This window comes from Magnolia sinica, chromosome 8 (genome assembly GCF_029962835.1).
Source record: "Magnolia sinica isolate HGM2019 chromosome 8, MsV1, whole genome shotgun sequence".
Classification (NCBI taxonomy): Eukaryota; Viridiplantae; Streptophyta; class Magnoliopsida; order Magnoliales; family Magnoliaceae; genus Magnolia; species Magnolia sinica.
This window is the reverse complement of record NC_080580.1, coordinates 37,819,631-37,834,073: the sequence shown is the minus strand read 5'-3', so window position 1 is coordinate 37,834,073 and position 14,443 is coordinate 37,819,631.

Sequence of the window (14,443 nt, the reverse complement as noted above, 5' to 3'; positions counted from 1 at the left end):
TAGGAAAGTGTTTTGAGAATAAGAGAGAGAGAGAGGGTTGTAAAGAGAGATGGGTGATGGAGTGATTGATGTGTAAGAGCCTTTTTTACTTTTGTGGTAGATTATGTAAGAAGGGGTATGGGCTTGTAAGAAACTTTTGACTTTAGGGGTTGCTTGGGGATGGGTGTGAGGTGATGTGTACTTGACATGTACTTGACATGATGGGATTAATTGATTGATTGACATATTGTGGAGATTCTCTCAGAATTCGCACGCCCGGCGTTTTCCTTGCACCGAACGCTGGCTCACATCTCCTGGCCAGAGTATCGGATCAACGCGCGAGTCGTGGCATCGGAACCGCGGTGACGGCGCAGTCGCTAGGGTATAAGTCTTGAGTTGAGTCGATTCAGGTTGACGGCGTGTGACGTAGGGTCAGCGCAAATGCCGGTTAAGGGTCGAAGGTTGCCGAAATTCGACCGGGAAGACCGAGGAAGCTTAAAGAACGGTACAGTCTAGGATACGGGTCTTACAAACCGTTTAGAAAAAACTTCATTCATAAATTAAGTCATCCAATTGTGGAATGGAGAAAATTACCATTTATCTTCACCCAAGAAGATTATGAGAACCTACGCTTCATTTAAATTGAAATTTTAGTGACATCAAACCGCTACCCTTAAACCAAGACAAATTTAAATGAATTAATGGTAGATAGACATGAGTAGATCACTTTCAGTAGAATCAATCATTAATATGAAAATTAAACTGATCATCTATCACATAACAACTAAAAGGTCCAAGAAGACTCCAATTATATTTGTATGGCGGTTTGAGTGCCCAATTGAACCCATTACAAATAACGAATGAGGAAGCGGGATTAGACTGTTCCATCGTTCTTGATTGGTGGATTAAAATTAAATACGCCGACATTGGCTCATAATGAATCCAAATCATCCATCCGCTTGTTGGATCAACATATGAATTCAATCCCATACCAATACGAGCAGTAGGATCCATCCTCATTCATTAAACAAGAATATCTATCTGTCGTTAACATAGCATTGGACGATATCACTCCAAGTGACCACCTATTAAAAGAATCTGGTTGGTAGATTAATGTAAACCAACACTTAAAGACTGTAATTCCCTCGATATGGTCCCCTCGAGTCATGGATTGGACTCGCTTGTGATCTGGGGTTGTAATAGGGCCCTGCAAAGTGTATGGACGGAACAGATTTCACATCCTATTAATGCGGACCCCACCTTAAGCTACGTGTGCACTTAGTGGGAAAACACCCTAGTTGTCACGCCCCAGACTTGGTAACCGGACTCACAAGGAACCCGATGGCCGGTTCTGGCCGCAACAGCCTCCGTAGTACCCCATTCTCGGCTCCTGAGGTAGGTTCCGATCCTGGGATCCTACAAAGAGAATTTTCATAACAATATAATCACTTCCAATGCGAGCATACCCAAGATCACAGCAAGTACATCTGAGAATGACAAAGGCACACATCACAAAATCCACTAAAAATTTAAACTTTTACAATCATCCAAAAGGTCCAAAAGGACATACATGAGAATAAAAGGAAAAGAGAAAGAAATCAGCAACACTGGAGTCCTCACTGCTCAACTCTACTCCACGCTCTGCTGCTACGGCGCCTACCTAGAGTCTCCTGCACGTATCAATCGTGCATAAGCTTATAGAAGCTTAGAGGGTGGTGTAAGTGTGTGACAATGGTGCACAGAAGAATAGTAGGAGGTATAAGGAGAGAAGCATAATCAATGAACATATCACTAGTCTTACCAAGGCTTACCATGAATGAGATGCAATAAGTAATGAGTGTCATACCAAGGCAATGTATGAAAGGGGGGCTTGTACAGCGAATGCTAATGCGATGTAAGTAATGTCAGTGCTCATATCCAAACCATAAGTCAAGTACATTTTCAATCATAAAGAAATCACCGGGGTCTATTACACTACTGAATGACTGCCGCTCTGTAGACCCCGCACAGTCAAACGAGCGTAAGAGACCTCACTACCCGCCTGTGGACAACCAATCACCAACAAGGCCTGAAGGTAGCGGACCCATTTACGAGCTGGTCAGACTCAGCCTAGCAATGCCTCCTCACACCAGGCAGGTAAGGCCACACCCCTATCCAACCGACTACACGACAGTGGGAGTCGCGGCCTAACGATATAAGGCCCTCGTGCGCTCATGTATTCCACCCGGTCACGGCGTTGGAGCAGATCCTTGGTACCATGGAAGTTTTGGGAATCTCACCCATGGGCATCCTACGCACCCAGTATGCTCACGTAATATTTCCATTGTCCACACATGTGGCCATCCACAAATGTCCCTGTGGAGGCAAGGCCCTGATGAAGCAAGGGCGGTATCCTCATGAAATGCGATGCCAATTCATGAGTCGCACACACAAATCATGCACAAGTTTCAGGCACTCAATGTGCAAAAGGGAAGAAACTCCATCCCTGAATGACCACTATACAATGCAATCAATTCATACAGATGATGCATATGGGTTGCAACGATGTAAGTGTGCTACCTGAGGAATGTGAAATCGTCTGTCCCAAGGAGGGTCAAGATCTAGGCACATCGACAGGTATTCTAAGAAGAAGAGAAGTCCTCTAGTGGGAGCCCAGTACTTTGGGATGACCCACAAACTAAGAGAGTCAAAATTCTAAGGAGGAACAGTCCTAGCCAGGCCCAAGGTGGGCCTTTAACCACCTATAAGGGCCTCTATGGGCCTACCTTAGGGCCACCAAGGAGGACGTCCAACCTCAACTGGGTCCCAAAAGGTAGCCTACTACATATGCAAAGAAAGGTCCAAGGCACAATCAACCCATGGCCTAGTGGGCCATACACTAAGCCCAAAAACAAAGGCAACCTGGTGGGCCCTTAAGCAACGTTAGGGCCCAACCATAAGGGTCATAGGTTCATTCATTGTGGTGGGCCTAATGGGCAGCCCATTATCCCAACATATGGGAAATTCTTAAATTTTTAACACATGTAAGTTGGGCCTCACATCTCGGCCCAAGTATGGATTTATTATAGTGGGCAAATAAGGGCCCAACTACTTGAGTATTTGGCTCATAAGGCCCATCACAATGACATGGTAAATATAGGACCCAAGGGTTCAATTGGCCTATCAAAAGTTTCAGCCCAACCAAGGCTATAAGGCCCATACTTAACTAAGAGACTAGCCCAAGAAGAATCCTATTTGGGATGGGCCTTTAATCATACACTAATTAAGCCCAGAAAAATAAAAATTAAGATGATAAGATACTGACATAAATCCTCCTCAAATCTAGTGGGCCATATTGCCCCAAAGAACATCTATAGGCAACAGTTATTGGGCTCAATGCCAAATTCCAGCCCACCCAAATTTCTGGGTTGGTTGGAGTTCAACATTAGAAGTATTTCTTAGTATAATTAATTCTGGATGGCTCACACATCACTGTGGGCCCCACCAGATGAGAGAGGATATACAATACATATATAAAATGGGCCAGACCATTAGAATGCAAGCCCAGCAGTAGCCTAAGGCAGGGATGTCCCATGTGTAGGCAGTCCTATGGGCCTGGGGTATCTGGCCCAAAAATCCACCTAATATGTTCTAATTGAATAAAAAGGGGGCAAGTGTGATCGATCCCCTAAGGACCCTACATGGATGGGTGGTGGGACATTCAACACATCGAGGTGGGCCCACGAAGCAGGCTAGATGCCCCAGCCTGGGCGTCCCTGCCTAGCAGACCACTTCCAGCCATACCACGGGTAACTCAAATGTATTTTGAATCTGAAATTTTACAGAGTGATACTTCCATAGGTGACCTACACCCCCACAAAATTTCAAGATTTTTGGACACTTAGAAATATTTTATTTTATTTAAATAAAATAGACTGTCTAGAAAATCGGACTGACCTAGACGTCCCAACGTGGTGGGCCAGTGCGGCCCTTGTCACGGTGTACACAGAGGTCCATTGGCCCTGAAATTTGGTAAGTGGGTCCTAGAATGGGTGGAACATATCTCCATAAAATTTCAGAATTTTTAGACATATATAAATATTTTAATTTATTTAAAGAAATCAATCTGTCCTAAAAATCGGACTGATCTGGACACTGTATTGTAATGGGCCAGTCCAGCCACCACCATGGTGTGTACAGGTGTCCATTGGCCCCAAAATTTTGTAGGTGGGTCCTACCATAAGTGAAACACCTCTCTAAAAAATTTTATGATTTTTGGACACTCATAAATATTTTAATTAAATTAGGAATTTCAATCTGTCCAGGAAGAGATGTTGCTGTCCATGCATTGTTTACCCAATAAGGTGGGCCCAACCTTCATCCAAGAGGGGGAAAATGGAGGTTTAGTATTTTCTTCATAAAATAAAGTAAGGTGGGGTCCATAAAAGTGGCCCATCCTTCAGAGAAATCAAGCTGAAGTGTATGTTTTCCCTCCATACATGTGGGTTGGACAGCCCAACAAGGTGGACCGCCCACCCCTATGGGCCTCCTTTTTGGGTACCATATCATGGACCATCTGAGGTATGACCCATCACACCTCATGGTGGGGTCCACATCTTCTCATTACACCCCATACTTATAAAGAAAATAATGACACTCATGATCCAAAAATCCATGCCAAAGATTGAACATGACAATCCATGCAACAGTCCAAGTTTTTGGACAGCAATACATGGCTGGACACATCAGCCTATATCTCAATAATCCCAGCCATAAAAAGGGTGTGTGGCCTTCCTCAGTGGGCCCCACATAAGTCCAGATCACATACTAGGACTAGGACACTTGCATGCATTGATTAAGGTGTCCGATGATCATGGAGTTAGGTGATAAGAGCATCCCACCTTGCTGGATTTTTATTTTTATTTATTTTGGGACATCCAAGGCCCACTATAAATGGGCTACACACACACTATCATCCATACATCAGAGAAAGAAGAGAAGGAAAGAGAGTAATCAGGCCATGGGGGTAGGGCCCCGCCACTAGTGGGCCCTCCCAAGAGTGAATCATACCCATACAACTACATTGATTTTACATGCAACATAAAATCACTACATGCATGATATATAATTGCTATGGATGGTTGGGATGCCATCCCAACATGATCCTTAGGGTCTAGATGACCTTAAGATGGAGTGGATTATTAAATACATCATGATGGGGTCCATGGAGAATGGCCCCATCATGGATCATGATATGCATGTAGGATGAGCCAAAGGGCCACATCCATGGGATCAAATGGGATCCCCACCATGGATTGGTGGGTCTCATATGATCCATCTAGAAAGAAAAAAAGATCAAAGGGTAGAAAATAAGATCAACAATTATAATCACCCACCTTAAATCTTCAAGCTACCACCAACACTAGGTACTCCAAGCTCCAAGCTTAAAGGTTCAATGGTCAAGATGAATTTGTGGTGGCTAGATGGAGGAAGAAAGGAAGGGAAAGTTGCTGAAAATTGGGAGAGGGAGGGCTGGAAATTCTTCCATGGAAGAGGAAAATGAGAGAATGAAGGAGGAGAGAGAGGAAGGGAAGGTTGTAGGGGAGTCATCATTACTCTCCCTCCTTGGTTAGAGAAAGAAATCATGACCTATGGTGATACAAACAATGCTTGCTAGGGTAGGTTAGGTGTGGGTAGTGTTTAGGATGGGTAGTGTTTATTTCATGGGAATTATAGTGTGTGTGGGTGGTGTGCATGGGAACTTGTGCCTGAGAGTGGTCCATATGCTTTTTTACAAAAAGTGGGCCACATGATGAAATGCTCACAACTTTTGATCTATAAGTCGGATGAATGCACAAGACGCGTCGTTGAAATCGCAACGACGATGCGGTCACAATGGTATAGGTCTCAACTCGATCCGAGTCGGGTCTTCATGACTGGGCTCACGGATGACCGCAAATACTATCCAAGGGTCACGGGTCGCCGGGATTCGACCGGTAGGACCGCGGGATCAAGATGGACGGAATGCATACTCACACACACACATGCACACATGCGAACTCAGGTCGGGTCTCACACTAGTGCACCGTATTGCACTACCAGTCAAAACGGGTTTGACTTAATGGGTAGCCGAGAAAGGAGAATTCTCTCCTTTAGTTTTCTTTTCCCGCCCTTAGGGCGTTCAAACGAATTACCACCGGCATTCAGTTTGTGGCCCACCATCATGGCCAGAAGCATGATCTGGTCCGTCCATCTGGTGCGAACACTCCTTCTGACCAAACCCCACCTAGTCCCATGCTTAGGAGCATGTGTGCATACACACGATCCTTGATACAAACAGGGCCTATAAGCATAGTGTTTCCAAAAATGAAAACTGTCTCCATGCGATAGGTTGACAATCTGCATGAGGGGTGTTTGGCATCATTTGGATCTTCCAAACAGACCCATCTCAACCGTCCAATGCAGGCAGTTTAGGGCTCCCTTGTGGTGAAGAGAAAACCACGGCTAGTTTCGGTTTTACCAGCAGTACTCAGAGGTGGTTTCGAACAGATTGAATCCTGACCATTTAAGTTCAATCCTACAGATCTAAGGAGATCTAGTGTTCATCATAAGTGCATTAGAATTGAGAAATAGGGCTCATTCTCCACTTTTGGCAGCCATGCTCGAGAAACGACAGCTAACTTCCAAGCTCAGAACCACCAGGAAAACCTCATTGGAGCTTTGAAACATAGCATCTCCTAGCTCTATCCCATCAAATCAGGCCGTCTAATGCATTCAATTCCAAGAAAAATGCCATGCATTGAGATCTGTCATTAATGGCCGGTCTTCTTCCTCATCAAAAATGGTCAGGTGATCTGTGGATTCCAGCTCTGTTTCGTTCACCATACAAGCCAGCTGAGTTCATCCTAAGCACCATGACTTCGTTGAAGGGAAACAATGCTACGAGCCAAAACAACATCTGCACCTTGTTGTTTCAAAGCCGCACTATGCTTTCAGGTCGAGACTCGTTGGCGTGACTTGGTCTTACTTGAGTTAGGCTGAGTTGTTGCCCAAACATAAACAAATCCTCCTCAAAGGAGAGGAAAAACTGAGATAGATGGGAGGTTGGCTGGAGTTGGAGTGTTGGTCTGTTCATCGGGCTGTGCTACTGGCTGTTCACAACCGTGTTGACTCGACGAGTTTCATCGGGTCTGGCTTAAGCCAAGGGCTCTGTTGGGCCTCTAGAGAAGCAAGAAAAAAAATCAGAAAAAGGAAGGAGAGAAGGGATTGGATGGTGGCACCAAGTTTGCTACAACCCAACCGAGTCGCGGCTGGGAGTGGTGCGTCTGAGCACTTCTAGTCCAACTTGTCCTAGCCAAGGGATTGCTGGAAGTCCAACAGAAGAATGAAAGAGAAGATAAAAAGAAAGAAAAGGAAGAAAAGAAAAATAGGGAGAAGAAGAAGTGAGAGAGAGAGAGAGAGAGTGTGTGTGTGTGTGTGTGTGCGCGTGTTACACCAAACTCAGCCCAACAGAGTCACTAGTGCAACTGCTCGAGTTGCTGGGTCAAGCCAGCCATTTAGGTTTGGTTTGGATCGAGCCTTGGCTCTATCTGTTTCAGTAGGAGAGTGAGAAGAAGAAAGAAGAGGGAAAAAGAGAAATGAGAGAGAGAGGGAGGTTGAGCCGTGGTTGCTGCCGAGTCAACTTGGCTAGAACCAAGTCAACTCAGTTGGAGTCGAGACTAGTCAGGTCGGGTTAGACCTAGTCTGAATTGGGTTATCCTAGGAGGGAAGAAAGGAGAAAAGAAGTAGAGAGGAGAAAGAAGATGGAGCACAAAAGGAGTCGTGGCCACGTGGGGCTGTAGGAGATGGATCGAGCCTGAAAGCCCAACTCATGGTCTAGTCGACTAAGGTGAGTTAGTTTTCTGTCCTAAAGCAAGTTGTCTGATTTATTATCATCATTAGTGTTACTATAGTTATTGCACTTATAAAATGTGATTAGCCATTAGCTGATTCTTCATAGTAATATTGAATATTATAAACAGTATTGAATATTATAAATAAAACTATGATTATTAGACACTTACATTTTATTTACTATCATTAAGTATGATCATGAATAGACTCAGTATTGATAGTTATTATTATTACCAATAGAACATATTATCACTTTCATTATGGGATTCGTATGATTATTGTTAATATGAATATAATTATTAGTCATCATCACATTATTCTTAGTAAATATTATATCTCTATTACCTCTATTATTTAATAGATTATTAGTTATTATAAGAACATTAGGCATTGTTAGTATATTTAAGTATCTACTTGTGAACCATCATTATTAATATTGATGGATTAATACTCCTATTATGAATATTATTTGATCCATTATACAAGAATAATAATAATAATAATAATAATAATAATAATAATAATAATTTAGGATTCAAATCCTAGAATCTAAGCATTGAACTAAACTGTAGGATGAAAACCTAATTCTACACCAAAACCCTAAACATAAGTGATCCAAACCGTAGTTTAGAACTTTAACTAAAAGCAGTGTGTAAAACTTGGATCTAACCATACAAAAATTTATAATTCATGGTAGGATCTGGTTCTAAGGGTGCAAGCACTTGGCAACATTAGAAAGTGATTCGGTTAATCAGATGATGATTTCTTCCCCTTAAGCTTTTCATCCCTAAATTAGATCAATGATAGCTTTTAAATTGATTATGAATGATACCTTAGAGCTTAATTAATTATATGATTAGCTTACTTGGATATATGTTTGAGAATTGATCATAAATATTAAATGCATATGCTAAACCTTGATTCATTTAATAGTTCTTGAATTGTATTTACACTTGTACTTAAGTTGTACTTTATTAAAATGATATCCTAGTTCAATACTTGATCTCTTTGCTATTTGGATATGCTATTGTACTGTTTGCAAGACATATATGAATCGAAATCTTTCTAGTCTATGAGGTGAACCTCTATCTATAAAAGAGAGTCCGTACTTAGGGTGTAATGAGATTGATTGTGCTAAGAATAGACCCTCAACATGGAGGTTATGTTAGTGAAAAAATCATTCATGGGACTTAGCATCTATGGGTTGATTCCACCTATTTGACTATGGGATGAACCATTTGACGTTTTTATTGTCGTTGCTTGCTTATTCGTATTTAAGGCATGCATACCGACTCCTTTTAATCGTTGTATTCAATATCTTTGATATTCATTCTCACTCAACATATGATGGTAGCTTCCCATACATTGAGAGTTGATTGGCCACATGTTGATGTGTTCTATTAACATCCTAAGGCAGTAGACTCATGGGCCGGGGATGGTGGAATGGGACCCTATGCCTAAGCCGTTAGCCTATGCTGGGTGACGAGCCCCTCGTAGTGATCTTGAGCTTATTTAAACCGACTTATTGTAATTGGACTAATAATGGTTTGGCTAATCATGATTACATGGCATATGACGATGACGGGTGGATATTTCTAGGTGCTATAGCACGCGCTCTCTGGGTTATTGGGGGTATCGTTTCTCTAGCTGTTAGACCATCGACTATCAATTTACGTATGTGATGTACGATAGGCAGTCGTTATGCAGTATGTGATGTATGCACATGATGTGCTTCGTAATGGCCAGCCTTTGCATGGGTGACGAGCCCAATTGCCGACTGCATTGGCATCCCCAGGTCGATGATGCACTGACGCATACATACATATAATAAGAATGCATTTTGCTATGTTTTGTTTACTTGGTTGCTTTCATGATATACTTATCTGAGGCGGTGATGTGTAATCTTGAGAGGAATTCACACTGAGCTAGCCACTCATCCATCAAATATATAACCATACAGCTAGCACAGGTGGCTTAAGTGATATTGAGGCTCAGACTGATGAGGAGCCGGGTGTAATTGTTAAGGGTGCATGGTTGTACCTGTCAAGAGATGTTGTGCGATCATGCAGCTTACGTTTAAATGCATTTTGATATTTCTCATGTATTAAATTTTATAAATCTTGTATTTGTAAATATCGAGACATTGGTTTGTATAAGTCATTATGGGCAGCCTCTTATATATTGTAAATGTAAATGCAAATTTTCTTTTAGGTTGATTTATCCATTCTATGCTAAACTGCTAACTCTGATATTATATATATATATATATATATGTATGTATGTGTGTGTGTGTGTAATGCCTTGAAAATCGTGGGTTGAGCGAAGCTCAACTCCCAAGTTCCAACACATCACTTATGCAACATAGATAATGATGTTTAAATGTTGTCCATATTAGTGCATTAAACATGAGTGGGATTACACTAAAACAGCATGTCGTACTCAAGAGTTAATGTATTTAAGCAAGCGAAAGACTGAGATAAATATATAAAGTATATACGTATTTCATAACTTCCAGAGTATGAGCGTGCTATCGGGTTGAGTAAATACATAATTTGTTTCAAAATATACAAAGTATCAAAATGTAAATGTTCAACTAATCCTATATTCCCTGTAATCCCATCAAAGCAGCGCGAGGTCTACATAGACCCGCCTGAGAGCTGCACGTAAGAGAACTCCGTCACTTCGTCAATCAAATATGGCTCCGTCACAAAAGCCTCATCGTAACCTACATCTAAATCAGAGTCTGGTTGGTGTTTTAAAACACCGTCTTAGAGTGGGAGTGAGTGATCAACTCAATAGTACTATAAGGCAAAGGTTAACATGTTATCAATTCAATTAAGCAGTAATGATAAAGCAATACAGCAATCATTTCCTAATTACTCTTGTTAATGTAGGAATGACATGTAGTAATGATACATGGCCTCACCTGCACTCCCTCAGTGACTTCATCTAATGATTGCGCATGACAAACTCCCTAAAAGTGCGCTTCCTCGCTAAAGCACATGCAATGCGGTGCATGGTCGTGTTAGTCAAGTAATTTATTAGGCTTATTTATACAGTAGATTTAGGAAGCTAAGATACCTCCCTTTTTATCATTTACCCAAGCAAGGATCCATCTAGGGTCATTAATCCTAGTTAATCACATACGATTGGCAAGTTATAGGGCATCACCCCTGATGAAAACAGTGAATAGGCAAGTTTAAGAGTTTACACTCGAGGTCGTTACAGGGAGGCTCGTCACCTCAGCATAGGCCTAATTTATACTCGAGGTCACTACAGGAGGCTTGTCACCTGAACGTAGGCCGACAGCTCGAATACGGTGTCCCATATACCACCATATTCGGCTCACGAGTTTGGGTTGCTCACTGGTCACTACGGGGAGGCTCGTCACCCCAGCATAGGCCGACAGTTCGACCACGGTGTCCTATACGCTACCACGCTGGCTCATGAGTCTTAGCAGATCTTGGTACCATGGTTAAATGGGCTTTACATTGGTAAGTGGTACCTTAGATTCAAGCAGTAGTATCCATACATGGTAAACACACAATAGGCCCATCGGGTTATTTGACAAGTGTGATTGTTACGAGCGCACATTGAATTGATCGACATAGAACGCGTAAGCATTCCGTATGGCCTAACCACTATCGACAATCACTGTACAACTTGAATTCATCGAACGTATCTGATATGGCGAAACTAGTGCAGCCACTCAATTGGGAACCGTTACCGATTGCCTGAACTGCGTAGTAGTCCCAATCATACTCAAATGTAAGAGGTAATCACATATATTAATCGTAACAGCATTTAACAAACAATTCAAGCATAATTCCCATTTGAGCATTTTATCGAACACATTGGACAAGTTATTATACATATGCATTTCATCCATAAATCACATAGCAACAATTTACATTATATGAAGGAAACTACAATTATGGATAAGGTAGTTGAGACTCCCATCTTGACACCCTTGTCGGAGGTGATTTATCAACCAATTTCTCATTCAGACATTTTATCAAACACTTAGACTACTTAATACTATATACATAAACTAAATTAGCTATAGCATATATTATGGCAGATCCTTTCATAAAGGAGTTGTTATACATACAACAAACATGTATTCTTAATTAATAGTCGTCGAAAGCATAAATCATAATTACACTTTCATTTAAATATTTCAACAAACACATGGAATGCATTTTTATATTCACATAGTTCACACAGAAGTATAGTTTATCGAATACATTGTAACTAAGATTATATGGCAGCAATCAAGTCAAACATAAATCATTGCTAACATTGAAAGCCTTGAAAACCATAACCTAAACGCTTATAGTCTGTACCTTTCATCGGTTAACTCGTTTCGAACTTAGTTCGAATCCTGCGCACCCGAATATAGAACAACGGTACCTAAACATCGAAATAGGTTAGCTATTTCGCTAATTCCTCTATTTGGATTCCTAAAACAAGATTAGGGTTAAGATTCCTTGCCCAAATCGTAGCTAAAATCGATGGTGGGGAGGCGAAATGGCATGTGGAGTTGTAGGAAATGATCCCAGCAACAATTTTCCTATCTCACTCTCTTCTCCTCACTCCTTTCTCTTCTTTTCTCTCTTCTCTCTCCGAGGGTTAGAGAAATTCATATGGAATGAGAGAGGGATAGTCTAAGGTCCTTATATAGGCTCAAAACTGATGTCAAGGTGCCTGTTTTTGACTAACAAGGCCCTTAGGAAGATCCATTTCTCACCTAAGTCATGAAGCAAGTTTGTTGACAATGGATCTACGCCAGGACTGTGTTTATGGTGCGATCTGACAACCGGATCGGCCGTGAAGGACCTATATCAGATTAACGGTCGTCGATCCTTGATCCGGGCCCTAAGTATACCGATTGGTGTGGGATAATTTTCCTAATCCATGGGTGTAATTGGGTTAGAATTTGATGGTCTGAAGTCTTCAATTTCACCGGCAAGCGAACGGTCCAATTCACTTAAGTTTGAGTTCATTTTCTAAAGATATTCGTATTTTTCACACCCTTCGCTCAGGGCTCAAGTTGTGTGTTTCTGGATAGTATTTGTGCTCGATTCCGTAATGGTTGTCAAGCCTAATAAGGCGGTCATAACCTTATAGTTTCATGGTAATTGGACTTTCGATGCACTGTCCAGGTCCATATGGAGTTTCAATGTGCTCCTGAGAGCAACTGGGTTTTGGGATTTCTCCTAGGTTTTTAAGTAATGTTGAGTTAGTGATTTTAATGGTTTTGGGTCTTGCAGTTCATATAGATAGTGGTTCAAGCTAATCCATCAATTAGTTTAGTTTAGTACTTAATTAATTTTCGTCTAATTTCCATAGTATACGGTCTTTAAGGATTTCTGCCTGAGGTGGTACTCGGGTCTTTGTACAAATTTTTTCGAGATGTTACAATATATATATATATATATATATATATATATATATATGGAATTTGGCTCTCTAGTTGGGTTTTTAGGAAATGAGTCATATACTCAGGTCCTGAAAACATGGGGCCTTAAGCCTCTACACAGTCTAGACTCTATCAGTACACGTAAGTTTTTCTGCCAAAATGATCTCACCAGACAACTTCTCAACAACCGATCAGATATGGAAGATCGAATTGGCCAATGTGAAACCCGACTCTCTAGAATTAAGCAAATGGTCACAGCCTTGCAGCATACAATGCAGCAGATCCAATATTCTGACTTGATGTCATGATGATACCGTTCCTCATGATGCAAGCCCGGCTTCTTGATTTTCTTTTCATCACATACATGTGTTAATATGTTGAGCTTAGAGCATATATATCTTTTTAGATGCCTTAAGCTTGTGTGTGTATGTGATGATCACTAATTTTCTTTGCATACTATACTTTTTGATACTGCCCATGGATAGGCTAAATACCTTAGGATGATATTTGTTAAATATTTTGTTTATACCAAGCTTGGGCTTTGCTTTAATGATATATGCACATATATATATATATATATATATATATATATATATATATATATATATATATATATATTATGGTGTTAAAATTAAGCTTCCTCTATATTGATTCTCGTAAGCACTTTAAATGCTTCAACTTTAGTCATATAATAATCTCTTATTGTCTACTAACCCTTTGCCAATGACTGACAAAAAGGGGGAGAACAATCCCACCATTATGTTCTTATGGGTGTATGGTTAAAATGAATGGTGATGCAGGATGATAGGGGGAAGCAGCGACTTAAGCAATACAATTGTGTAATTGTTCAATTTTTAGAAAACAATTTGTAAAATTGTGTAATGATGTGTACACACAATTTAGTTTGCTATTCCAAGTATTATAGGTGTTTTCTCACGTAATTAACAAAGGGGTTAATTGAAAGTGCCATTGTTTGTCAATTAATGTGAAGGTTGAGTCAGTCAATTCAGTGAGCCCCATATGAAAGAACTACAAGATGTAGACTCAACGAAGTGGATGGATCAACATCTTCAAAGATAAATTAAACCTCACATCCCATGACCAAAACACTTCAGGTAGATAATCCCCATTAAAAAACACTCTAATTTATTCAAAAACCAACAAGGAAAA